Raw genomic sequence first — 24,880 nt, forward strand, 5'->3', positions numbered from 1 at the left:
TCAAAAAAGATATATGGTTGAGCCATTCATTACCTCCTCTTCGGAAGCAGTTGTATATCTTATTCAGTGTCCTTGCGGACTTCAGTACGTAGAGAGGACTAAGAGGGCCCTAAAAGTTAGGTTGAATGAGCATATTGCTAATATCAAACGGGGCTTTGATAAGCATCCCCTATCAAGACATTACGATGAGAAACACGGTAGAGATCCTTCTAACACGCTGTACATGGGGATAGATAAGTATAAACCGCACTGGAGAGGTGAGGCATTAGTGAGAGAAATCTCACGTTTAGAAATGTCATGAACACAGATACTGATGTGAATGCCTTTATAAATAACGCTTAACCTATAGTTGGAGTGAAAGGGCTGTCCTTAGTTTTCAATGATTATTTGGTTTTCTTTTTGTTCTGGTTTATTTGATTCTACACACAATTTTAGAATTTGCATATTTAGGATTCTGTAATTCTAATATGCCCTACCAGTATAATATCTATGTTGGAGCCTGTTGTGCATTAACCAATGTTCCAAAAAAAAGAAACATTTTTGCATATATTAGTGTCTTATTCATTATATGGTCATGGGATATTTATCTGAGTTGTATCTAATTATTTAACATGACACTGTAGAGTGAGGGCGACTTTTGTATTTACTTAATGTATGATTTAATATCTATAGTTTTTATTAACCTTTGGGGATTGCGTTTATTTGTACTCAGCTTATCTGTACACTGTACTCAATGTTGGGACAGGTCTCCTCCTCCATTGGTTTCACCCAGTGCTCATAGATACATGATGTAGGGATTTGTACCTGTGGCTCTATTTCTCCCCGTTGTAGGGAGAAGTTGGAGGTGGAGCGCCGCTTCCTTCGTACACCTAGGGGCGGGGATTTTAACGCCCAATGTTGATTCATTCACATATTAGAAGCGAGGCTTGGTTTGTGTGGAGCGCGCGCACTTCCTGTGTGGGAGGTGACATGGCGGGTTGGGCTCTGGAGTGCGGCCTTTGGTTGCGCACGAGGACGGGGCGTGGCCATGGCGCTGTTCATTGTAGAGGGACGGTTGATCACGTTGATGCGTGTCACTTCCGTCGCTCTGACCATTGACCTCGCACCCGATTGGTTGCTGTTATTGAGGCTTGGTTCCGTTTTCAGATATGGGGCCGAATAGTTTATTTCAGCAGCGCAATATTAGATTTTTAGAGACTCGGTTTAATAATTTATTTTATGTGGGTCCTTTTTTAGTTTTCTTTTTTGGTTAGGTTTTAAGATATAATCTAAAAACAAATACTAATGACGTATACGCTCCACTTCCGGTTTGCACTCGGAAGTGAGGCTTGGTTGTCCAATGGAGGAGGTGACATGGACCACAGCTTGTTATAAAATGGAGGCATTATGGCGTGTCACCCGTACCCCAAGACGACGTGATTTATCACGAAACGCGTAGGGCGGTGTGACACGCTATGTTTTTGCCTCACTAGAACAGCAGCAGAACTAGGATATGACTTTGGAGTTGCGATTGGCCGACGCTTTCCATTGATGATATGCCTTTTCTTACAATAACTCTGTAAGTGCATCTCTTCCCTTTTTACTTTTATTTTAATAAATGGTTTTACACTATCTGGAGTGCTTTGTTCTTTCCTATGGTGGACCATTTGCCTTCCTGTTGGAATACACCCGAGTCTTGTTCTAAAGTGGATCCTGGGTTGGACGATTCAAGTTTGATGCATATTCTGACCTGATCTTTCAAAAAGCGCACCTTACTAGGGCATCTGGTAAGGAGCCGATTTTATTCGTTTGGTGGTGATGCACTTCAATCTGTTCCACGTTGATACATGATTCAGAGACTTGGCAGCCATCTTGGACACGTGGTGTTTTCCGTTTATAGTGGACTTTGCACTTCAATTTTGTTTTTTGTTTTCTGTTTTTTGCATTTTCACAAAGAACTATTTCAATGAGGACACATTAATCATTTATGTGATTTGTTTATTTGCACATTTCTCTTGTGTCATTTTTGGGCACAAATATCACTGAGATTCACTGTTTATGTAATTAGTGACACGGTCATGTAAATTAGTGACACAGTTATACATTTATTACCAAATGCAGTTAAGTATATGTCATGCAATAGGTTTGGTTTTTATGGTGTTCTTTATATAATATTGTGCACTTTTAAGTTCCCATTCTAATTTGGGTGAGATGTTTATATCCTAATATGGGTTATTAGGGATTGCGCAGCTTCTTTCTTTTTTTCTCATTTACATACATATATAACTTTTTGGTATATATTTGAACTGCAGCATCATACAATTTTTCTGTGTTTTTGTTTATTCTGTAGCGCAAATTTTTCTCCTTTTTCCTATAGTGGGCAATAGCCCGCCACATGCACATGAGTTTTTTTTGTCACGGGAGAACATACTATATGTCATCTTGTGAACAAAAAAAGAACTAAGGCCAAAAAAGATTGGGCCATAGTTCTTGTTAGAAAAGTTTTAAATGTTTATTGTGTGACTATTAGAAAAACAATAGTCCTGAGACTGATTTGTTAAAAAGCTTACTTCTGAGCACATTATTGTATTAACTCATTGTACTGTTTTGTCCTAATTAACTCCATAGTAAGTAGGATGATTAGATTTAACTAAATATGATAGCCTAAGAATGTACAGGGAACATGTATAGCTTATAAAGTGCAAGCCTGTGCCATGACACGTTATTTATGTTCTTTCAGCCAATAGAAGCACGGAGATGTTATTCTTGTGGGATATGTGAGGGCGGAACACTTTCTTTTGTTGAGACTTTTTCTTCAGCTTTCGTCCTGTAAGCATGTCTCCCTGTTGTGGGCCACATCAGAAATAAATTTTCCTGCTTCTCAGAACACCTGAAGTTTTTACTGATCACAAGGGAATTTCCTAACATTTTTGGTCTTTCGAGCCGGGAGCAACACGCTGGTTTTCAGATCAGACGGCCCGACAAATCTTCGGTGAGTATTGGACTTTGAAGCTCACCGAACCTTACAAGTCCCCCCAATCAATGTTATTTGGTGAAAAAGGGGCGGGGCCATAGATCTGAATTCCACTGTCTGTTTCCGAACCTTGTGTGATCCAGTCCAGGTGTTTGAGAGGTAAGATAATTTAAATTATTCTTAATTCTTTCTAAGAGTCTTTTCTTCTCTTTCTCTTGCTTCTGGTTTAATGTGTTGTAATTGCCGACATTGGTATTGATCGTATAATATCTAGATGATCCAGTGCTCGTAGACAGAGACACTTGGGGACGTTGTCTAAGGTAAAAAATTACGTCGCCCGCTGTCCGGACAGATAACAAAAAGATTTGAGGTATACCGAATGTCAGAGGTTTATTGCCTGACTATTTTTAGCGCTGTTTAGTTAAGTGATCTACAAAGATCGCAAGGCTAATTTTCTTCTGTGTGTGTTTCATGTTTATGTGTATGGTTCATGTTTAACCCTTTCTGATTCTCTCGATAGTGTGGGAATGGGTTGTTGTTTTTTTTTCTCTTGTATTGACATGGTTTTTGTGCTGGTATTTCTCAGCAGATAAGAAGGCAAATTCACTGAACTCTCTCCCCCTCCCCCTCCCCTCATGGAAGAATTTCTCCTGATCCTGCAAGACGTTGTAAAAGTTAACCCTTGATTAGCTATGACAATACAGAAGGGTTATATTGTATATATTGAAACTTAGCATAAAAGAAAAAGAAGGTAGATGGCATTTTGGAGTAAATAGAATGAATGTTGTAGAATTATCAGGTGGCTTGATGAATGTGAAAAGAAATGAAAAAAAAAAAAGGCTGAGGATTTTTTCATTGCTACGAAGGTCAAGAAGCTGTTTCTCAGAAACAAGAAAATGCAGATTGCCTGACAGAGGTTAATTTGTGCATCTGTGAAAATATTAGGACTTTTGGTGGGAAAAAGAGTTTGAAAAATAGTCTTAAAGTAAATATTTATATTGGATTGGAGTTATTTTTAGAATTCATAGACTTTCAACTGTGGAGTGTTAATGATGCAATGCTGTTTATATTTGGGTACATTTATAAAGTCAAAAGGCAAAGTTCAAAAAAAGTATAGGTTAAAAATGGCAGCTATTGGCTTCAGCATGCTAAAATTAGGGTAGAAGGACAAAGGAAAAATGCCAAGCCCAATTGCCCCTAGTGGACAAAGAGGATGATCTCATCTGCTGTACCCAGAGACCACCTCCCTATGGTGGTCCTCCCCCTCAGGTGCAAGTAACTGCCCAGAGTAACACCTTCCCTGTGACATCCACCCCTGTCAAAGGAACCGCCTCTGAACAAAACCCCAACTCCACTTCCTCAATCTCTCCAGACAGTAGTTTAGTCCTGGAGATGAACAGATCGATCCTTGAAACATTAACTGACGCCATAACTCATGTACTAGGTGCCCCAGCAGGAGCCAAGAGACTAAGTAAACCTCCTATTAGGTATGGTGTGGAGGATGGTGAGGAATACCCCTTGATAGAGGTCCCAAACCCAAGGGGAGGACAGAATGATGCACTGGGCCAGCCATATCCCTTGACTATCACTGTTTTTCGACCATGGACTGACAGTGATATACAAAAGGCTACAGAACACATAAAACATCCAAAATTAGGTCCAGCTGAATTCATTGAAAACATAGAGGGATTACGGAACAGTTATAAATTGAATGGGGTGGAAGTAGAGAGAGCCCTGAGGAGAGTATTAGGGTCAGATTGGGCTTCGGTAAAGGGGGATTGGGACCCCTGCGCCCCAGCGATACACATGGATGGGGGGATCCATTGCCTCCAGAAAGCCCAGACTTAGGAAACAGGTTGACTGCCCTACTGAACAGATGCCAGCTTAGATGGGTATAACGGACTGATTGGCAAAAAAATAAATAAATATGACAGTACAAGAAGACAAAGAAAGTGTCAGTGACTACCTAAATAAATTACGAGAGATTTTTAGAGTGTTCTCCGGGCTCCCCGAAGCTGAAGATGTGTATAGTGCATATTAGCAACAGCTAAAGATTGCTTTTTTTAAATGGATTGAAACAGGATCATAAGGATTACATTGTTTAAAACATGGTTACTTACCGAACTGTATCAGTTTTAGATGTTTTACAATATGCTAAGCATTCTGAGAAGTATTTGAAAGCAAAAGCAAAAAAGAATGTGAAAGTAAAGGTTCTTATGCAAGGTGATGAAAGGGAGGAGGATGCAGAAGAGTACACTGCTGAGGCAGAACCAGAGGGGTCTCATAGAGGAAGGATTTCTCTACAGAAATAAACAGTGCAACGAGAGTACTTCCACCCTGTGTACAAGCACTGGTAGCATCAGCGGTGTAGGGTTAGCACTCTCGCCTAGCAGTGAAGGGGGTCACTGGTTTCGAATTCCAATCATGACGCTGCCTGTCTGGATTTTGCATGTACTCCCTGTGCCTGTGTGGATTTCCTCCGGGTGCTCTGGTTTCCTCCCGCACTCCGGGGACATGCAGGTGGGTTGATTGGCTTCTGTTCCGGTTTGGCCCTGGTATATGAATGGGGACGTTGGATCCTTGGGGGTGGAGAACGATGTGGGTGTACAGGGGTAGAGGCTAGACACTCACTCAGGCTGAACCGGATGGACTGGTGTCTTTATTCAACTTTACTAACTGAAAAGGTACCACATGCAGTGTTTGTTATCCTGTTACAGCAAAAGATATCACATTTGAGCCCAGCACGACACCTTTCCTGTATGACAATACTCTTGACACAACCTCACTTAACAATACAGAGGTGTACTACATTAAACCCATCCACGCTACTACTACTTCCTACTGACGGGTATAAATATGACTGCACTGTTGCCATCGCTGAAAAGGTACTGCCACGAAGTGATCTGAAAGATGTACCATTATCTAACCCTGACATGATACTTTTTGTTGATGGTTCTAGTAAGAAAAATCCAGATGGCACAAATGCAACAGGATATGCAATAGTGACACAGGATGAGATTTTGGAAGCGGGGCCACTACCAAAACATTATTCAGCACAAGTTGCAGAACTTGTAGCACTGACAAGAGCATGTATACTGTCAGAAGGAAATCTGTAACCACATACACTGACAGTCAATATGCCTTTTCAACAGTGCATGTTTTTGCACAACAATGGAAAAACAGGGGGATGGTCACCTCCAGTGGTAAACCAATTTCACATACGGACTTCATTTTAGAACTCCTAGATGCAATACAGTTACCAAAAAAGCTTGCAATCTGTAAATGTCAAGCACACACAAAATATACGGACCCCATCTCAAAGGGAAATAAAAGGGCAGATGAAGCTGCACATAAAATAATGACGAGAAATCATAGTGATAGATCATACAGTCCTTACTGATATGCAGCAAAATGCCCCCCCTGGGGAAAACAATATTGGAAAACAAAGGGTTACACAATAATTGATGATATTTACACATCACCTGAAGGGAAACCGGTATTACCAAAATCTTTATTTGGGTATGCAGCAGTATTGACACATGGAGTAACGCATGTGTCAAACAGGGGGATGACTGAGATGTTAAATAAAGTATGTACAGCCTATGGATTCACAAATTATTAAAAAAAAAACTTTTTGCTCTCAATGTCTTATATGTGCAAGACACAATGCTCAGGGAGGTATAAGACCACAGAAAGGGAAGTTCCCTACACCACAATATCCATTCCAACACATTTGCATGGATTTTATTGAATTAGACAAATGTGAAAGGAAGAAATATTGTTTGGTACCCAGGCACCCTGACCAAATGGGAGGAGATATTCCCGACAGGAAGTGCAGATGCACAGACTGTAGCCAAAGCATTACTAAGAGATATTATTCCTAGATTTGGAATCCCTGAAAGGATTTACAGTGATAATGGACCCCATTTTGTAATTAAAAAATATACAACATTTGATAGAAGTGATGAGAATTAAAGGGAAATACCATTGTGCCTATCATTCCCAATCAGCTGGATTGGTAGAAAGACATAATGGCATTCTAAAAAGCAAACTGAGAAAAGTTATGGAAGAAATAGGTAAAAATAATTGGATGTATTGCTTACTAGTAGCTGTGACCAGTATGTATATCACACCCCCAAAAGAAGATGAAAAGGGTGCATGTGGGAGATTGGGTCTCAATAAAAAGTAATAAGAAAAAAGCAGTGGTACTCCCCAAGGTGGGATGGTCCTTTCAAAGTCCTTTTAACTACCCCTACTGTGATAAGGATTGCAGAGAGGTCTACCTGGATTCACCAGTCCCATTGTAAAAACGTTTTACAGGCAGAGTAGGGCCAGTTGGCTACAAGAGGTCCAGAAAGTCCGGCTACAAAGGGAGGTCTCACACAAGGTGGGACTTGTCTCAAACCGGTGAAGTCTCCCTCCCCTTCCAACTCCCCTATCCTATCCGCTGGAACTCTGTAGCTGGTTAGGATGAAAGGGACAGTAATTATCCTTGGGTTACTGGTGACTCTAGGAGAGGCATCCATAAGAGGGGGTAGGCGCTATGGAAGAGTAGAGGAACTTTTGGATTGGGAAAGAACAGGAAAAGCATTAAATCTAACCTTTATAGAGGGAATAACTAGCACTATACTGGTAGACTTCTGTCAGATTGCAGATTGTGGGGATACAACTGGGGCTAGAGGACTTCTATGGGCAAATAAATATATCTGCTGGCTCTGGAATAAGGCAGGATGTCAAGCATGGGATCAGGCCCCGTGGACTACAGCGCATCAAGATTGGGGGTATAATCAACCAGGGGCTAAAAAGAGTGGTATAAAGGAGAGACTCGTAATCACAAAAGCAGCCAACTCCCCCTTCACAATAGTAAGAACTGTAACCAACTATTAATAACATTAAAGGAGCCGAGGAAGGAAGATCAGCGGTTGTATTCCATGGGAGCATGGGTGTCAGGAACTGACCCCTCAGGAACATTTTTCCCTGAGGTATTACTACCTAATAAAATTAAACAGGAAAAAGTAGACTCAGAAGGGAAAGAAGTAGGCCATACTAAAATAGAAGTTCTGAGTATAACTATAAGATTCACTAACCTAACAATAGAAGATGCCATAGCTTTGGAGACGGGCTACCAAGAAAAAATGAGTGGTTAGAATGGTTGAGGTACATGGTTAGAACTCTGAAAAAGGAAAACTGTTTAGTTTGTGCCGGAGCCAGACCACATTTAGCAACAGTTCCTTTTCCTCTAGATCACAATACAGAACCAGAAGGTTTAAAATGTATGTTGCAATTGTATAATAAGAGCTATAAACCTGAAATAAATTCTACTTGTCACACATTGAGTTTGTTGTTTCCCCCCAGTACAGAGACCTCAGATACCTCCAGCGGTTACCGCTTATACGGGCAACTTTACTTGTTTTGCACTCCCAGGGAACCGTAGCGCGGTGGATCTTGGGTCATTACCTGATGACTACTGTGTGGAGAGGATTAACACGGACAACGGTGACTGGGTTGAACATGACATTCAGAGAGCTGATGTCTGGTGGATGTTTGGGGATAAGAAACTGCGAGCTAGACTACCGGCCAATGCCCAAGGGGATTGCGCTATGGTCCAGCTGGCTATGCCCCTGAGAATCCTGTCAGAATACCCGTGGACTAAGAGTCACCGACAGTATCGTAGGGACACCTCTCCCTTGGGGTCATTTGACTCTCAGATCTACATAGATGAGATTGGGGTTCCTCGCGGGGTGCTGGACGAGTTTAAAGCCAGGAATCAGGTGACAGCTGGGTTTGAGTCCCTTCTCTGGTGGGTGACTATAGATAAAAATGTTGACTGGATTAATTATATATATTATAACCAACAACGATTTGTAAACTATACTAGGGATGCTGTGAAGGGCCTAGCAGAACAGTTGGCCCCCACATCTCTAATGGCCTGGCAGAACCCAATGGCTTTAGATATGGTCTTAGCTGAAAGAGGAGGGTATGCAAAATGTTTGGTAGCATGTGTTGTACCTTTATCCCTAACAATACAGCTCCTGGAGGGACCGTGACCAGAGCCTTGGAAGGACTGACTGCGCTATCGAATGAATTGGCGGAAAACTCAGGTATTAATGATCCATTCACAACTTGGCTTGAAGGATGGTTCGGTAAATGGACTGGATTTATCATATCATGTTTGATCTCAATCGCTGTGGCTTTGGCCGTTTTGGTCACTTGCGGATGCTGCTGCATTCCCTGTATTCGAGGACTTTCACAAAAACTCATTGCAGTCTCAAGAACAATGTATCAAACCCTCTCTACCTCTGAGGAGACCTATGTGGACATTGAAGCTCAACTTAATGACATACAGTCCGAAAGTGTATAACACAGGGACTATCATCGAAATGTGTGGAGATAAAATAGTCACACAAAGAGGAGGGAATGTTAGAAAAGTTTTAAATGTTTATTGTGTGACTATTAGAAAAACAATAGTCCTGAGACTGATTTGTTAAAAAGCTTACTTCTGAGCACATTATTGTATTAACTCATTGTACTGTTTTGTCCTAATTAACTCCATAGTAAGTAGGATGATTAGATTTAACTAAATATGATAGCCTAAGAATGTACAGGGAACATGTATAGCTTATAAAGTGCAAGCCTGTGCCATGACACGTTATTTATGTTCTTTCAGCCAATAGAAGCACGGAGATGTTATTCTTGTGGGATATGTGAGGGCGGAACACTTTCTTTTGTTGAGACTTTTTCTTCAGCTTTCGTCCTGTAAGCATGTCTCCCTGTTGTGGGCCACATCAGAAATAAATTTTCCTGCTTCTCAGAACACCTGAAGTTTTTACTGATCACAAGGGAATTTCCTAACAGTTCTCTTTTAAACCAGGTGTTAACCAAGAAAAACAGCACTCCAGCAAATTCTCTTATATAAGTCCCTTCTTTTTTTAATTGATCATTTAATTTGAAAAACATCATGTCAGTAAACATTTTTTTCCTGACAGACTCCATGGCAGACTATGTGTGGGTTAACCCTGCCTCCTCTCCAATGCTATAGGACCCCACTCCCATAAATTTGAGCTCACCACTAGAGACTGTGTTCCTTAATTAGACAACTCATGACCAAAGGGTGGGAACTCCATCTGCCATGGAGTCCATCAGGAAAGTAAAATTATGGTAGGTATTTGATAATACATTTTCAGTTTTCCTGACAGACTTCATGGCAGACTACATGTGGAAAATAACTAGCCAAACCACACGGGTGGGTATGCTGATAAAAAGAAGTTTAGTTCTCGCCGCCAGCCAACTGGATTCTTAAACCAAAGATCGAAAGATGCAAAGATTGCAATAATGTGAGGTAAAGGTATTAATGGAGGCCCATGAGGCCGCCTAGTAGATGAGATCAGGAGCCACATGTCAAGCTGCTGCCCACGAAGCCGTCATACCCCTGATAGGGTGTGCTGTCACCGCCTCTGGAGGAGCCAGGCCCTTAGCCCTATAAGCCTGCTAGATAGACTGGATGATCCAGGTCACAATCGGTCTGGACGAAGCATGTTTCCCCTTGTTGCTGCCGGAGTGTAGAGCAAAGAGAAAGTCGGAGCATCTAAAGGTGGAAGTAACTCGTAGGTATTCCTTCAGCATTTCGCCTACATCCAGAGGATGAACTTCAGAGGAACCTGGGGTCCTGAATGTAGGTAGGACAATTTCTTGGTCCTCATGGAACACTGAAGAGACTTCGGATTTGAGCTAAGCATAGGGGTGAGGACCACCCGGTCCGGGAAGAAAGTCAGGAATGGTTCTACATGACCCAAGGACCCAATCTCAGAAACCCTTTTAGCCGAAGTGATGACTACTAGAAAGGCGACCCTTGCAGAAAAGTCCTTAATGGAAAGCGGGGCAGATCCAGTGGTGCTTAGTCCAGACAGTGAGTTGAGGACCAGGGGAATCTTTGAAGCCTGTTGCCCCACAGAAAAACTGCAGTTTAAAACTGAGTTAAAGGGTGAACAGCCCACGATGTACCAGAGAAGGCCGACAAAGCAGAGACTTGAAGCCTGAGAGAGCTGATGGACAGAGACAGATCTAGAACGGATTGAGGAAAGCTGAGAATATCCTGGGATTCCCGGATCCCTGAATGATCTGCCCATAGAGGATGAGAATTTGACAAACTTGGCCCAAATTCTCTCATATACTTTATTCGTGATTGCCATTCTCGAGCCCATGAGGGTGGAAATTACTCCCGAAGCACCCCCGAGAGACTCCAGCCTTTCCCTCTCAAGAACCAGACCATCAGTCTCAGTAATGCCGAACAAGGGTGCAGGACTGCCCGTCTGAGAAAGAAGGTCCAGCCTGAGAGGAAGAGGTAGCAGATCCCAGAAGCTGAGCTGGGTCAGGAGGGGAAACCATGGCCTGTTTGGCCAGTAAGGTGCTATCACCACATCGACCGCCTCCGCTTGAAGCCTCCATAAGAATCTGAGGATGATCAGGAATTGGGAAAAGGCGTACGCCCTGTTGGAGCTTCCACTAATCTGTCAGAGCATCTATTCCGAAGCCCTGGCTGCAACGGCCCCGAGTGTATAACTTCTTGATTTTGAAGTTGCAGGGGGATGCAAATAAATCTACTTCGGGATTGACTTCCAAGGACAGAATCCACTTGAACGTCTGCGCATGCAGTGATCACTCATTGTTGTCCAGCTGAGTGTGCGACACGAAGTCCGTTTGGACATTCTAGACTCCAGGGATGAAGACTGCTGAAATATTGGCCAGATTTTTCTGAGCCCAGGACATGATGGACTCAACTTCTTGGAACAGAGTAGAGCTCCGAGTGCCCCCCTGTCTCTTCACATATGAGACCGCTGTGGTGTTGTCCATCTTCAGTAAAACTGACTTCCCCTTCAGGAGATGAGTGAAAGATTGGAGGGCAGACCAGGCTGCCCATAACTCCAGGACATTCGAGTCCAGGTTGTGAAGACGGGCACCCCACTTGCCTTGAGCAAGTTCTGACCCGCAAAGGGCTCCCCAACCAGTACCACTGGACCATGACCCACGATACGGGGGCGATGGAGTGGCAGGCGAGCAGATTTCTGCACTGGAGCCACGAGAAGAGGTTGTTCCTCATCACTGAAGTTATGTGAATGGACTGATTGTCGTCCCCCAAATTCCATTGTTGAAGATACCCTATCTGAAAAGGGCGTAACCTCCCCAGAGACCACTTGACCATTGTGCCGATAATCTTTAAGCATTGCGAGGCTTTTAGGTGTGGAGATATCGGAGCTCGTGAGATTCTTCCTTGAATGACTGGAATCTTTTTCCATGGGGAGAGAGATGGAACTTTCTACCGTGTGGAACTAAGTACAGTATATCAGGCGCTGGACTGGTTCCAGATTGCTTTTTCCCAGATGTGCTGGAAGAGAAGCAGATGTGCCCCCACCCGAACCCCCTGGGCAGGCCCAAACTCAAAATGGCTTACCCGGCTTTCGTTCACTGGATGCCTGGCTCTTAGCAGGCTTCCGGAATGATGCCTGTCTTCTGCTCCAATTCCTTCTGATATCTCGGCCCGGTCTGTAAGAGTGTGCTTCCCTTGAATGCTTAGTACTATGTCTTCTGTGCTGAGGCCTTTTCTGATTGAACAGATGCCTAACCTGAGGACGGAAGCCCGACCTCCCACCTGTGGCCCGGGCTATGGCACTATCCAGCTTGTCACCAAACAGCGAGGACCCTTTAAGGGGATCCTACACAAGGCCTGCTTGGATGCTGGGTCAGCGAGCCAGGGGCACAACCACAAGGCCGGCTTGGCAGCGACCAAGGGCTGTCAGACGGATAAGTCAGGGCTGACAGGCGGATAAGGTTGATTGAAGCCTTCCCCAGGAAGGCCACCGCCAGCTTCAGCTCCTGGATTACCGAGCCCCTGGCCAGTTCTTCTGAGACTCCTCTGATCATGGAGTCTAAATTCTCCATCTAGACCTCCATGGCCTTGGACATGGCCGCAAGGGCCAAGGCGGGTTTGCAAGCCATCCCGGCTGACCCGTAAATCCTTTTAAGATCTTGATATATTCTTCTCTCAAGCTCATCTTTGAAGGACACCGCATCTTCCAGAGGAAGAGTGACGCGTTTAGCTAGTCGCATCAGAGCTGCGTCTACGAGGGCAGCGTTTGAGATATTTCACTTCCTCAGCCTTGAAGAGGTATAACCTGGAGGTTCCTTTAATTCAGAAAGGAGTGGAAAATTGGAATGTTCTTTCTCCAGATGCTTAAAGAATTTCTTCTGTTTAGCCGTGGGAGTAAAAGAGTCTTGCCACTTTAGGCCTCTTTGACCGCTTTAATTAGTGGGGAAACCAGGGTGAAGTCGAAGCCTCCGATAAACTCATCTCCCTCCATCTTGCCATGCGAGGAATCAGGGGAGGAATCATAAGGCTGGAATGGGCCCGGATCCTCCTGGGCCTCGCCAGCCAGGGAGCCAGATAATGTGGTGGACTAGCACTGTGTGTAAGATGTACCCCACTCTTTGAGGGATTGCACCACTCGTTAGACCAGCGTCTCCATTTGCCAGCTTCCATCATCCTTTTCCCGACCGCCTTGGCATAATAAGGGTCACATAAAGACTTGACTTCCGGGACCCAGGTCTCACAACCCCAGCAGGATCTGTGATCAAAACGGCTGGCGTGGCGGTGGTGTTTGGAGGAGGAATGGTAACATCTCCTCTGTTGGGAGGAGGAATAGGAACATCTCCTCTGTTGGGGAGAGGAATGGGAACATCTCCTCTGTCAGGAGGAGGAATGGGACCATCTCCTCTGATGTTGGGTCCTAGATGGAGCGTCACGCCTGGCCCTTGATGAAGAAGGTGGGCATTGCGGCCTGGCAAGGTCCCTGTCATCTTGGACAGTAAGCTGATGGTCTGACCTGGAAGGGCTAAAAAAGGGAGAAGGGAGAACGTGATGTTTAGGGAATCAGTCCATCTGCATGTGGACCTGGCCCTCCCCTTCTCATGCCCCACATACCTAGAGCACGAGGGCTGCCCGTACCGAGGCGGTGATCTGTCCATGGCACCCTGGCGGACGAATAGGAGGTCATTCTGCAGCATTGTAGGAACGCTCACACGTCCTGGAACAAAGGAGTACAAATAGCAGTGCAGCGTCCCCTTTAAAAGGCATCTTAGCCCCCTTCCCTCTTTTTCCATAGCCCCAGGCTGAAGCTAACCATGAGCTGGGAATCTGGGGCCTGAGGAGCGGACGCAAGCTGAATGTAGTAATCCTTAGAATGACCGGGCTCTCAGGGATTCAAACATCCCCGCCGGAATGACATCACTGCCATGCCCAGACTGTGCCTGCGCAGTGGTGACCTGCTGTAGAGCGCCTGCATGGCCGCCGGTCCCCTGCCACACCGCGCATGCGTGAAACCAAGCCTCGGCTTCGCCCGAGGATCACACATGCGCAGTAGGGAGCCGGAGCCGCGACCCGGAAGATGCACTTGAGTTCCAGGCACCATAGAAGTAAAAAAAAAAAGAAGACAGCAAGGTACATGAGGGAACAACAAACAGGGAGCTTTTATATACAAGAACTGCTACCATGGAGAATCTTCACACCTGCCAGCCGTTCCACTGAGCCTGGGCATATGAAGGCCATCCCCATCACAGGACACAGGGGCCTGGAGCCACACACCTGCCCATGGCTGGGTCCTGGGCTATCTTGAAACTGCCCGGCATCAACTTCCACAATCAATTTTGGACATCCGTAAATGTAAGGAGGTTCAATGAGGACAAAAAAAGCTCTAGTGGTGAGCTCAAATTTATGGGAGTGGAGTCCTATAGCATTGGAGAGGAGGCGGGGATAACCCACACGTAGTCTGCCATGAAGTCTGTCAGGAAAATAATGTTTACTGACATACTGAATGTTTACTGACGACCTGTTTATTTTTCTACTTGTTTGCCGAGGTGACCATCTTGGCGTTTGTCAAGAGGGTTGAGAGTGGCCAGAGAGCTCGCCTAAGGCTACATCACCCTGAATGAGCCTGATATAGTCTGATCTTGGATGCTAAGCAGGGTTGGGCCTGGTTAGTACCTGGATGGGAGACCACCTGGGAATACCAGGTGCTGTAGACATTATTTTTAATATGTTGTTGGCGTCGACGACCTGTTTATTTTTCTGCTTGTTTGCCGAGGTGACCATCTTGGCGTTTATTCAAGAGTAGGGATGAGCCGAACACCCCCCGGTTCGGTTCGCACCAGAACTTTCGAACGGACTGAAAATTCGTACGAACTTTAGAACCCCATTGAAGTCTATGTGACTCGAACGTTCGAAATAAAAAGTGCTAATTTTAATGGCTAATATGCAAGATACTGTCCTAAAAAGGGTTTGGGGACCTGGCTCCTGCCCCAGGGGACATGGGTCAGTGCCTAAAGTGTTTTTAAAAATGGCCGTTTTGGTGGGAGCACTGATTTTAATGACGATTAAAGTGAAAAAAAAGTGAAATATTCTTTTTAACCGCTTCGCGCCCGCCCTATAGCCGAAATACGGCTGCAGAGCAGACGCTAACTGCCGGGAGGTCGTTCCTGAACGGCCTCCTGTTTACTTCCGCAATTCACGCTCCCGCGAGCGCGCATCGGGGAAGTTCTGTGCTGGCTGTGTCCCTCGGACACAGCCAGTCACAGATAGCTGTAAACGGCCAATCACAGCGGCCGTTTACAGCGCGATCGGCGTGTCCAATGTGAGATGATCTCATATGTAAACATATGAAATCATCTCTCAACGCTGCTCTCCCTCCTCACACAGACAGCATGTGAGAGGGGAGAGATCAACGGCTGCAGCGGCCGTAAGTTGAAAAAAAAAAGTGCCATCCGCCCCAGTGCCATCCTCCCCCAGTGCCATCCTCCCCCAGTGCCATCCGCCCCAGTACCGTCCTCCCCCAGTGTCATCCTCGCCCAATGCCATCCTTGCCCAGTGCCATCCTCCCCCCAGTGCCATCCTCCCCAGAGCCACCTGTTAGTGCTATCTGTTCCCAGTGCTAACTTTTAGTGCTATCTGTCCCCAGTGCCACCTGTTGTCAGTGCCATTCGTCCCCAGTGCCATCTGTCATCAGTGCCACATATTGCCATCTGTCATCAGTGCCACATATTAGTGCCATCTGTCATCAGCGCCACGTATCAGTGCCATTTGTCATCAGTGCCACGTATCAGTGTCACATGCCATCTGTTGTCAGTGTCACGTGTCATCAATGCCACTTATCAGTGCCATCTGTCATCAGTGTCACGCGTCATCGGTGCCACGTATTAGTGCCATCTGTCATCGATGCCACGTATTAGTGCCATCTGTCATCAGTGCCACGTATTAGTGCCATCTGTCATCAGTGCCACGTATAAGTGCCATCTGTCATCAGTGCCACGTAAAAGTGCCATCTGTCATCAGAGCCACATATTAGTGCCATCTGTCATCAGTGCCACGTATAAGTGTCATCAGTGCCACGTATCAGTGCCATCTGTCATCAGTGCCACGTGTCATTGTCCTGGTGCTCCAGGGCCTTCAAAAGTGTAATAGGTAGTCAACAAGTTAGATGTGTAATTTATGCTCCTAGTACATGTGATGGCGCTCCCTGCATGTTGGGCCTCTCTATGTGGCCAGGCTGTGAAAAAGTCCCACACATGTGGTATTGTAATACTCAGGAGGAGTTGCAGAATTTTTTGGGGGGTGTCATTTGTGGTATGTGGGATGTGCCACGTGGGAGAAATAACAATTACAATGACAATTTTGTGGGGAAAAAAAATCTTAATTTTGCAAAGAACTGTGGGAAAAAATGACAACATCAAAAAGCTCACCATGCCTCTTACTAAATACCTTGGAATGTCTACTTTCCAAAAAGGGGTCATTGGGGGGTATTTGTACTTTCCTGACTTGTTCGGGTTGCAAGAAGAGCCACCAGTACATCAGATGTGATCAATTTTGTGCGATTCGCACCACAGCTTGTAGACTCTCTAACTTTCTCAAAGACCAAATAATATCCACTAATTTGGGTTATTTTTACCAAAGATATGTAGCAGTATAAATAGTGGCCAAAATGTATGACGAAAAATTAATAATTTGCATAATTTTGTCACAGAAACAAAGAAATATGCATTTTTTTCAAAATTTTCAGTCTTTTTTCATTTATATTGCAAAAAATAAAAACCCCAGAGGTGATCAAATACCACCAAAAAAAAGCTCTATTTGTGGGAAAAAAAAGGGCAAAAAATTCATTTGGGTACAGTGTTGCATGACTGAGTAATTGTCATTCAAAGTGTGAGAGCACCGAAAGCTGAAAATTGGTCTGGACAGGAAGGGTGTTTAAGTGCCCAGTAAGCAAGTGGTTAAATATCGTGCCTGGGGGGTGTCTATAGTATGCCTGTGAAGTGCCATGTGTTTCCCGTGTTTAGAACAGTCCCTGCACAAAATTACATTTAACGGAAAAAAAGTCATTTAAAACTGCTTGCGTTTTTAATGTAATATCTGGTTCCGGCAATATGGATGAAAATCATTGAGAAAAATGGCATGGGTAGCCCTCCCTGCCCATTACCAGCCCCTTTGGGTCTTGTACGCATATTAAGGGGAACCCCGTACCCATATTAAAAAAAGGAAAGACGTGGGGCCCCCAGGCCCTATATACTCAGAACAGCAGTATACAGGCGGTGCAAACAAGACAGGGACTGTGTAGATTTGTTGTGTTAACAAGAATCTGTTTGTAATTTTGAACTGGTACATTTTTAAAGTGTAGCTCCAGTCAAAAAATCTATTTTTAAGCTTTTTGGAAAATATAGGGAAGGGTTATCACCCCTGTATAATTTGTTTTGCTGTCCGTCTTTTTTCATCTCACTTCCTGTTGTCTCCTTCCGTTTGCAAGTAGGAGACGTTTGTAAGTTGGAAGTTTGAAAGTAGGGGCCTGCTCTATATGCTCTGCAGAAATGGCGGAACAAGGTGTTGGTGTTGCCACAACATTGTAAACCCTCAAAGTGACTCTGAGTGGGCACTGGAGCGTCCTGCTGTGAATGATTATATCAAGAATTGTAATTACATGCCATTGTTGAACAGTGGTAGAAAAATTGACCTTTGGTGGTTGTGGTGCTGGTGCTGGTGCCACAACACTATAAGTCCTCACAGTTACTCTGGGTGGGCACAGGAACGGGCCCTGCTGTGAAATATTATATAAAGAATTGTAATTACATGCCCCTATTAAACAGGGGCTGAAAAATTGGGCTGCTGGCACTGGTGCTGGTGCCACGACACTGCAACCTCTCCCATATACTCTAGTTGTAGTGCAGGAATGAGCCCTGCTGCAAAGCATTGCATCAAAAATTTTAATTAAACGCCCCTGTTAAACAGGGGCTGAAAAATTGGGCTGGTGGCATCACCCAGAACCAAAAATGTTCTTCCAATATATCAGCGGAGGAGGAAGAGGATAGACAATCAACATAACAGGACAGTCACTCAGCATCAGCATAGGCAGTCTTGAAGGGATGTGATATTTCAAAAAAAAATTATTCGGTTACATCAGCTTCAGGTGCTTGGTAGCTGTGGGTGATCCAAGACTGATTCATCTTGATGAAGGTCAGTCGATCAACTGAGTCGGTGGACAGGCGCACCCTGTGATCGGTAACAAAGCCACCAGCAGCACTGAAGGTGCGTTCCGAAAGAACGCTGGATGCGGGACAGGCCAGTAGCTCAATTGCATACTGTGCAAGCTCTGGCCAGTGATCCATCCTCAAGACCCAGTAAGCCAGAGGATTTTCGGTGGGAAAGGTGTCCAAGTCTGACCTTGCCCCTAGGTATTCCTGCACCATGTAAATCAGACGCTGGCGATGGTTGCTGGAACCAATCATACCTTGGGGCTGCAGACTAACAAATTGTCTGAACGCATCGGTCAGACGGCCACCTTCTCCACCGCTCCTTCTGACCGATGCCTCAGCAACACGTTGTCCAGGACCAGGAGTTTGTAACCTCCCAGTCTCTGGGAACGCATTGCACAGACCTTTCTGCAAGGCCTCCCGGAGATGTCTCATCCTCTGCGACGGCAAGATAAGGTCGGCAACCTTACCCTTGTACCGTGGATCAAGGAGAGTGGCCAGCCAGTAATGGTCCATCTCCTTGATCCGAAGAATACGAGGATCCTTCTGCAGGCTTTGCAGGATCAGGGAGGCCATGCAGCGTAGGTTAGCTGAGGCATTCGGTCCGGAGTCCTCTGGGTCACTAAGGACAACATGATCCGCAGCTACCTCCTCCCAGCCACGTACAAGTCCACGGGTTTCTTGGGACTGTAAATCATCCCTACAAGACTGCTGCTGCTGACTGCCAGCCTCCACCTCCATGCTGACACAATCATCCTCCTCCTCCTCCTCTTCCTGTGTGATGGGTGGGACAGCAGGTACACTGTCTGGATAAAGGGGGCCTTGAGAGGCAAGGAAGTCCTCCTCTTCCTGCCTCTGTTCTGCCTCAAGTGCCCTGTCCATTATTCCACACAGCGTATGCTCCAACAGGTGGACGAGGTACAGTGTCACTGATGCATGCACTGTCACTGCTCACCATCCTTGTGGCCTCCTCAAACTAACAGGACAGTGCATGCATCCCTGATCATGCCCCACTGGCGTGATGAGAAAAAACTGAGCTCCCCTGACCCTGTCCTGGTGCCGTAGTCACACAGGTACTCATTGATGGCCCTCTGCTGCGTGTGCAGCCGCTGCAGCATGGCCAACGTCGAGTTCCACCTGGTGGGCATGTCACATATAAGGCGGTTCTTGGGCAGGTTCAACTCCTTTTGGAGCCCAGCCAGCCGAGCACAGGCATTAAATGATCGGCCGAAATGCACACAGACTTTCCTGGCCTGCTTCAGGACATCCTGTAAGCCCGGGTACCTGCCCAAGAACCGCTGCACCACCAGGTTAAGGACGTGAGCTACACAGGGCACATGGGTCAGTTGTCCCCGTCGGAGGGCGGAGAGGAGGTTGGTGCCATTGTCACAAACCACCATTCCTGGCTTAAGCTGGCGTGGCGTCAACCACCTCTCGGCCTGCCCCTGCAGAGCTGACAAAATATTTGCCCCAGTGTGGCTCCTGTCCCCCAAACAAACCAGCGCAAGCACGGCATGGCATCGTTTTGCCTGCATACTTGCGTAGCCCCTGGAACGCCTACGGAGCACCGCTGGTTTTGAGGACAGAGCTCTGGAAGAGGCCATGGAGGAAGAAGAAGAGGAGGGGGTGGAGGAGAGAGGTGTGTCACAACCAGTAGTAGCATTTTGGAGACATGGTGGAACAACCTCCAACACTACTTCACCTTGTCCTGCATCCTTCCCAGCTGCCAGAAGAGTGCCCCAATGGACCGTGAAAGACAGGTAACATCCCTAGCCATGCCTGCTGGACCATGAGTCAGTGGTAATATGCACCTTACCACTGACCGCCCTGTCCAGCGAGGCAAGGACATTGCCTTCCACATGCCGGTAGAGAGCCGGAATCGCCTTCCGTGAGAAAAAGTGGCGTTTGGGGACCTGCCACTGAGGAACCGCACATTGTACAAACTCACGGAAGGGGGCCGAGTCTACCAACTGAAAAGGCAGCAGTTGAAGTGCAATTTAGCCAAGCTAGCATTCAACCGCTGGGCATGTAGATGGCTGGGAGTGAACTTCTTTTGATGGTCCAGCAGCTGGGGCAGGGAAATTTGCCTGCTATAATCGGACGTGGGTGTACTGCTAGCAGAGTGCCCGGAAACACCTGGCTGTGACACACCTAATTCTACACCTTCATTCCTCTCAGAGCAGGTTTCAGAGAGGACTGAAGGTCTAGTGGGGGTGGAGATCCCAGCTGATGAGGAGCAAGGAGAGATCCGCTTTGTTCTTTGGTGTGGGTCTTTGAGGTACGCTTGCCAAAGAGCTGCATGGCAGGTCAACATATGTCTGGTCAAGCATGTGGTAACCTATCGGCTGATGTTTTGGCCACGCGAGATACGCTTGAGACATATGTTGCAAATAGCAGCGGTGCGATCTGATGCACTCATCTCAAAAAAGGCTCACACCAAATAACTTTTAGAATAACGTGCAGAGGCAGCGCCCTGCACAGGCGGAGCTCTGCGGTGTGATTCAGTCGTGTGCTGCCCCTAAGCTGGCCCCCGGAGGGCACCCTGCCTCGTTGGACATGTGCCTCCTCCTCCTCTCTCCTACCAGGCACCCACGTGGAGTCAGTGCCCTCATCATCCCCTCCATCTTCATCGCTGGAGCAAACCTGGCAGTATGCTGCAGCTTGTGGAACATGACTGCCAGATTGCTGTCCTTCTTGAGCATCCCCTCTCTCTGTGCTCACGCTACTGCCTTCCTCTAGCTGAGTATCATCATCAGAGCCTACAAAACACTGGGCATCCTCCTGGAGCATGTACCCAACACTGTGCTCAAAGAGTTCAGGAGACTCCTCAGGAGGACGTGGTGGGTCTAGGGAAGGAGCCACTGATGATGACATTGAGACGAGGGAAGACGATGCGTTGGCAGCTGCTTTGCTAGTACCCTGAGCCTGGGTGAGAGAGGATGAGGAGGATAAAGAGGGCTTGCTCATCCACTCTACCAAGTCTTCGGCATGATGCGGCTCAACACGTCCAGCTGCCGAAAAGAAGGACAAGCGTGTCCCATGGCCACGTGGTGATGATGACGATGCACCACGTCCACGAACAACACTGTTGTCTCTAGACACAGAGCCTGCTTGCCCTCTTTTATCGGCTCGCCTTTGTCTGCCTCTCCTTGTTGGCCTTCCAGACATGGTAATGGCCTGAAGGGAGATGGGAAAACCAGCAATTGGGTAGTGTATATTGTGCTGGAGGCACACAACACCCACTAACTCCTGCAGATAGCAGATGGCTCAAATAGAGAAGAGCTATATAGGTGGATATAACGGTGTATACTGCGGTCAGAGCACGCAGACAACAGGCACAATCTCCTACAACTGACTGCAAGCTCTATTACAAAAGAGCAATATAGCAGCCACATCACCCTGAATGCGCTCGATCTCGTCTGATCTCGGATGCTAAGCAGGATCGGACCTGGTTAGTACCTGGATGGGAGACCACCTGGAAATACCAGGTGCCGTAGGCTTTTTGTTAATATGTTATTGGTGTTGACGACCTGTTTATTTTTCTGCTTGTTTGCCTCGTGACCATCTTGGCGTTTGTCAAGAGGGTTGAGAGTGGCCAGAGAGCTCGCCTACTGCTACATCACCCTGAATGCGCCCGATCTCGTCTGATCTTGAATGCTAATCAGGGTCGGGTTCGGTTAGTACATGGATGGGAGACTGCCTGGGAATACTTGGTGCCGTAGGCTTTTTTTTAATAGGTTGTTGGCGTCGACGTCCTGTTTATTTTTCTGCTTCTTTTCCGAGGTTACCATCTTGGCATTTGTCAAGAGGGTTTAGAGTGGCCAGAGAGCTCGCCGACGGCCACATCACCCTGAATGCGTCCGATCTCGTACGCCAAGCAGGGTCGGGCCTGGTTAGTACCTGCATGGTAGACCGCCTGGGAATACCAGGTGCCGTAGGCTTTTTTTTTTTATATGTTGTTGACGTCAACGACCTGTTTATTTTTCTGCTTGTTTGCCAAGGTGACCATTTTGGCGTTTGTCAAGAGGGTTGAGAGTGGCAGAAAGCTTGCCTTTGGCCACATCACCCTGAATGCACCCTATCTTGTCTGATCTCAAATGCCAAGCAGGGTCGGGCCTGGTTAGTACCTGGATGGGAGACCGCCTGGGAATACCATGTGCCGTAGGCTTTTTGTTAATTTGTTGTTGGCGTCGACGACCAGTTTATTTTTCTGCTTGTTTGCCGAGGTTACTATCTTGGCGTTTGTCAAGAGGGTTGAGATTGGCCAGAGAGCTTGCTTACAGCCACATCACCCTGAATGTGCCCGATCTCATCTGATCTCGGATGCTAAGCAGGGACGGGCCTGGTTAGTACCTGGATGGGAGACTGCTTGGGAATACCAGGTGCCGTAGGCTTTTTAATATGTTGTTGGCATTGATGACCTGTTTATTTTTCCGCTTGTTTGCTGAGGCGACCATCTTGGCGTTTGTCAAGAGGGTAGAGAGTGGCCAGAGAGCTCGCCTACAGTCACATCACCCTGAATGCGCCTGACCGTCTGATCTCGGATGCTAAGCAGGGTCGGGCCTGGTTAGTACCAGGATAGGAGACCAACTTGGAATACCCGATGCCGTAGGCTATTTTGTAATATGTTGTTGGCGTCGACGACCTGTTTATTTTTCTGCTTGCTTGCCGAGGTGACCATCTTGGCGTTTGTCAAGAGGGTTGAGAGTGGCCAGAGAGCTCGCCTACAGCCACATCACCCTGAATGCGCCTGATCTCGTCTAATCTCATCTGATCTCGGATGCTCAGCAGAGTCGGGCCTGGTTAGTACCTGGATGGGAGACCGCCTGGGAATACCAGGTGCCGTAGGCTTTTTTTGAATATGTTGTTGGCGTCAACGACCTGTTTATTGTCCTGCTTGTTTGCCGAAGTGACCATCTTGGCGTTTGTCAAGAGGGTTGACAGTGGCCAGAGAGCTTGCCTATGGCCACATCACCCTGAATACGCCTGATATCATCTGATCTCGGATGCTAAGCATGGTCGGGCCTGGTTAGTACCTAGATGGGAGACCGCCTGGGAATACCCGGTGCCGTAGGCTATTTTGTAATATGTTGTTGGCGTCGACGACCTGTTTCTTTTTCTGCTTGTTTGCCGAGGTTACCATCTTGGCATTTGTCAAGAGGGTTGAGAGTGGTCAGAGAGCTCGCCTAAGGCCACATCACCCTGAATGCGTCTGATCTCGTCTGATCTCGGATGCTAAGCAGGGTCGGGCCTGGTTAGTACCTGGATGCGAGACCGCATGGGAATACCAGGTGCCGTAGGCATTTTTTTAATATGTTGTTGGTGTTGACAACCTGTTTATGTTTCTGCTTGTTTGCTGAGGTGAACATCTTGGAATTTGTCAAGAGGGTTGAGAGTGGGCAGACAGATTGCCTACAGCCACATCAACCTGAATGCGCCCGATCTCGGTCTGATCTCGGATGCTAATCAGGGTCGGGCCTGGTTAGTACTTGGATGGGAGACCGCCTGGGAATACCACGTGCCATAGGCCATTTTTTAATATGTTGTTGGCGTCGACGACCTGTTTATTTTTTTGCTTGTTTGCCGAGGTGACCATCTTGGCGTTTGTCAAGAGGTTGAGAGTGGCCTCTCTGGCTCGCCTTTAACCACATCACCCTGAATGCACCCGATCTCGTCTGATCTCATCTGATTTCGGATGCTAAGCAGGGTCGGGCCTGGTTAGTACCTGGATGGGAGACCGCCTGGGTATACCTGGTGCCGTAGGCTTTTTTTAATATGTTGTTGTCGTCAACAACCTTTTTATTTTTCTACACGTTTGCCGAGGTGACCATCTTGGCGTTTGTCAAGAGGGTTGAGAGTGGCCAGAGAGCTCGACTATAGCCACATCACCCTGAATGCGCTCGATTTTGTCTGATCTTGGATGCTAAGCAGAGTCGGACCTGGTTAGTACCTAGATGGGAGACCGCCTGGGAATACCAGGTGCCGTAGGCTTTTTGTTAATATGCTATTGGTGTCGACGACCTGTTTATTTTTCTGCTTGTTTGCCTCCTCGACCATCTTGGCGTTTGTCAAGAGGGTTGAGAGTGGTCAGAGAGCTCGCCTACTGCTAAATCACCCTGAATGCACCGGATCTCATCTGATTTCGGATGCTAATCAGGGTCGGGTTTGGTTAGTACCTCAATTGGAGACCGCTTTTGAATACCAGGTGCCGTAGGCCTTTTTATAATATGTTGTTAGCGTCAACGTCCCGTTTATTTTTCTGCTTGTTTGCCGAGGTTACCATCTTGGCGTTTGTCAAGAGCAGGCATGTCCAAAGTCCGGCCCGCGGTCCGGTTTTGAACGGCCCGCCTGGTCTTTCTCAAT

The 24,880-nt window shown here is 46.6% G+C and overlaps 13 pseudogenes; all 13 read left to right on the top strand.

The window, feature by feature from the left end:
• The first annotated feature begins 14,909 nt into the window (after positions 1 to 14,909).
• Positions 14,910 to 15,028, top strand: LOC143979753 (5S ribosomal RNA; annotated as a pseudogene).
• Positions 15,029 to 21,898: 6,870 nt separating this feature from the next.
• LOC143979592 (5S ribosomal RNA) lies at positions 21,899 to 22,017 on the top strand (annotated as a pseudogene).
• A 106-nt stretch (positions 22,018 to 22,123) lies between these two features.
• Positions 22,124 to 22,242, top strand: LOC143979767 (5S ribosomal RNA; annotated as a pseudogene).
• Positions 22,243 to 22,349: 107 nt separating this feature from the next.
• Positions 22,350 to 22,458, top strand: LOC143979879 (5S ribosomal RNA; annotated as a pseudogene).
• Positions 22,459 to 22,566: 108 nt separating this feature from the next.
• LOC143979594 (5S ribosomal RNA) lies at positions 22,567 to 22,685 on the top strand (annotated as a pseudogene).
• A 107-nt stretch (positions 22,686 to 22,792) lies between these two features.
• Positions 22,793 to 22,911, top strand: LOC143977792 (5S ribosomal RNA; annotated as a pseudogene).
• A 104-nt stretch (positions 22,912 to 23,015) lies between these two features.
• On the top strand, positions 23,016 to 23,132 carry LOC143979842 (5S ribosomal RNA; annotated as a pseudogene).
• A 107-nt stretch (positions 23,133 to 23,239) lies between these two features.
• LOC143979451 (5S ribosomal RNA) lies at positions 23,240 to 23,368 on the top strand (annotated as a pseudogene).
• Positions 23,369 to 23,475: 107 nt separating this feature from the next.
• On the top strand, positions 23,476 to 23,594 carry LOC143978450 (5S ribosomal RNA; annotated as a pseudogene).
• A 107-nt stretch (positions 23,595 to 23,701) lies between these two features.
• Positions 23,702 to 23,820, top strand: LOC143978916 (5S ribosomal RNA; annotated as a pseudogene).
• A 107-nt stretch (positions 23,821 to 23,927) lies between these two features.
• On the top strand, positions 23,928 to 24,047 carry LOC143979490 (5S ribosomal RNA; annotated as a pseudogene).
• A 107-nt stretch (positions 24,048 to 24,154) lies between these two features.
• Positions 24,155 to 24,283, top strand: LOC143979570 (5S ribosomal RNA; annotated as a pseudogene).
• Positions 24,284 to 24,389: 106 nt separating this feature from the next.
• Positions 24,390 to 24,508, top strand: LOC143979630 (5S ribosomal RNA; annotated as a pseudogene).
• Positions 24,509 to 24,880: the final 372 nt, after the last annotated feature.

This window comes from Lithobates pipiens, unplaced genomic scaffold, assembly GCF_037356315.1.
Source record: "Lithobates pipiens isolate NorthernLeopardFrog02 unplaced genomic scaffold, aLitPip1_a1.2 Scaffold_13, whole genome shotgun sequence".
Taxonomy (NCBI): domain Eukaryota; kingdom Metazoa; phylum Chordata; class Amphibia; order Anura; family Ranidae; genus Lithobates; species Lithobates pipiens.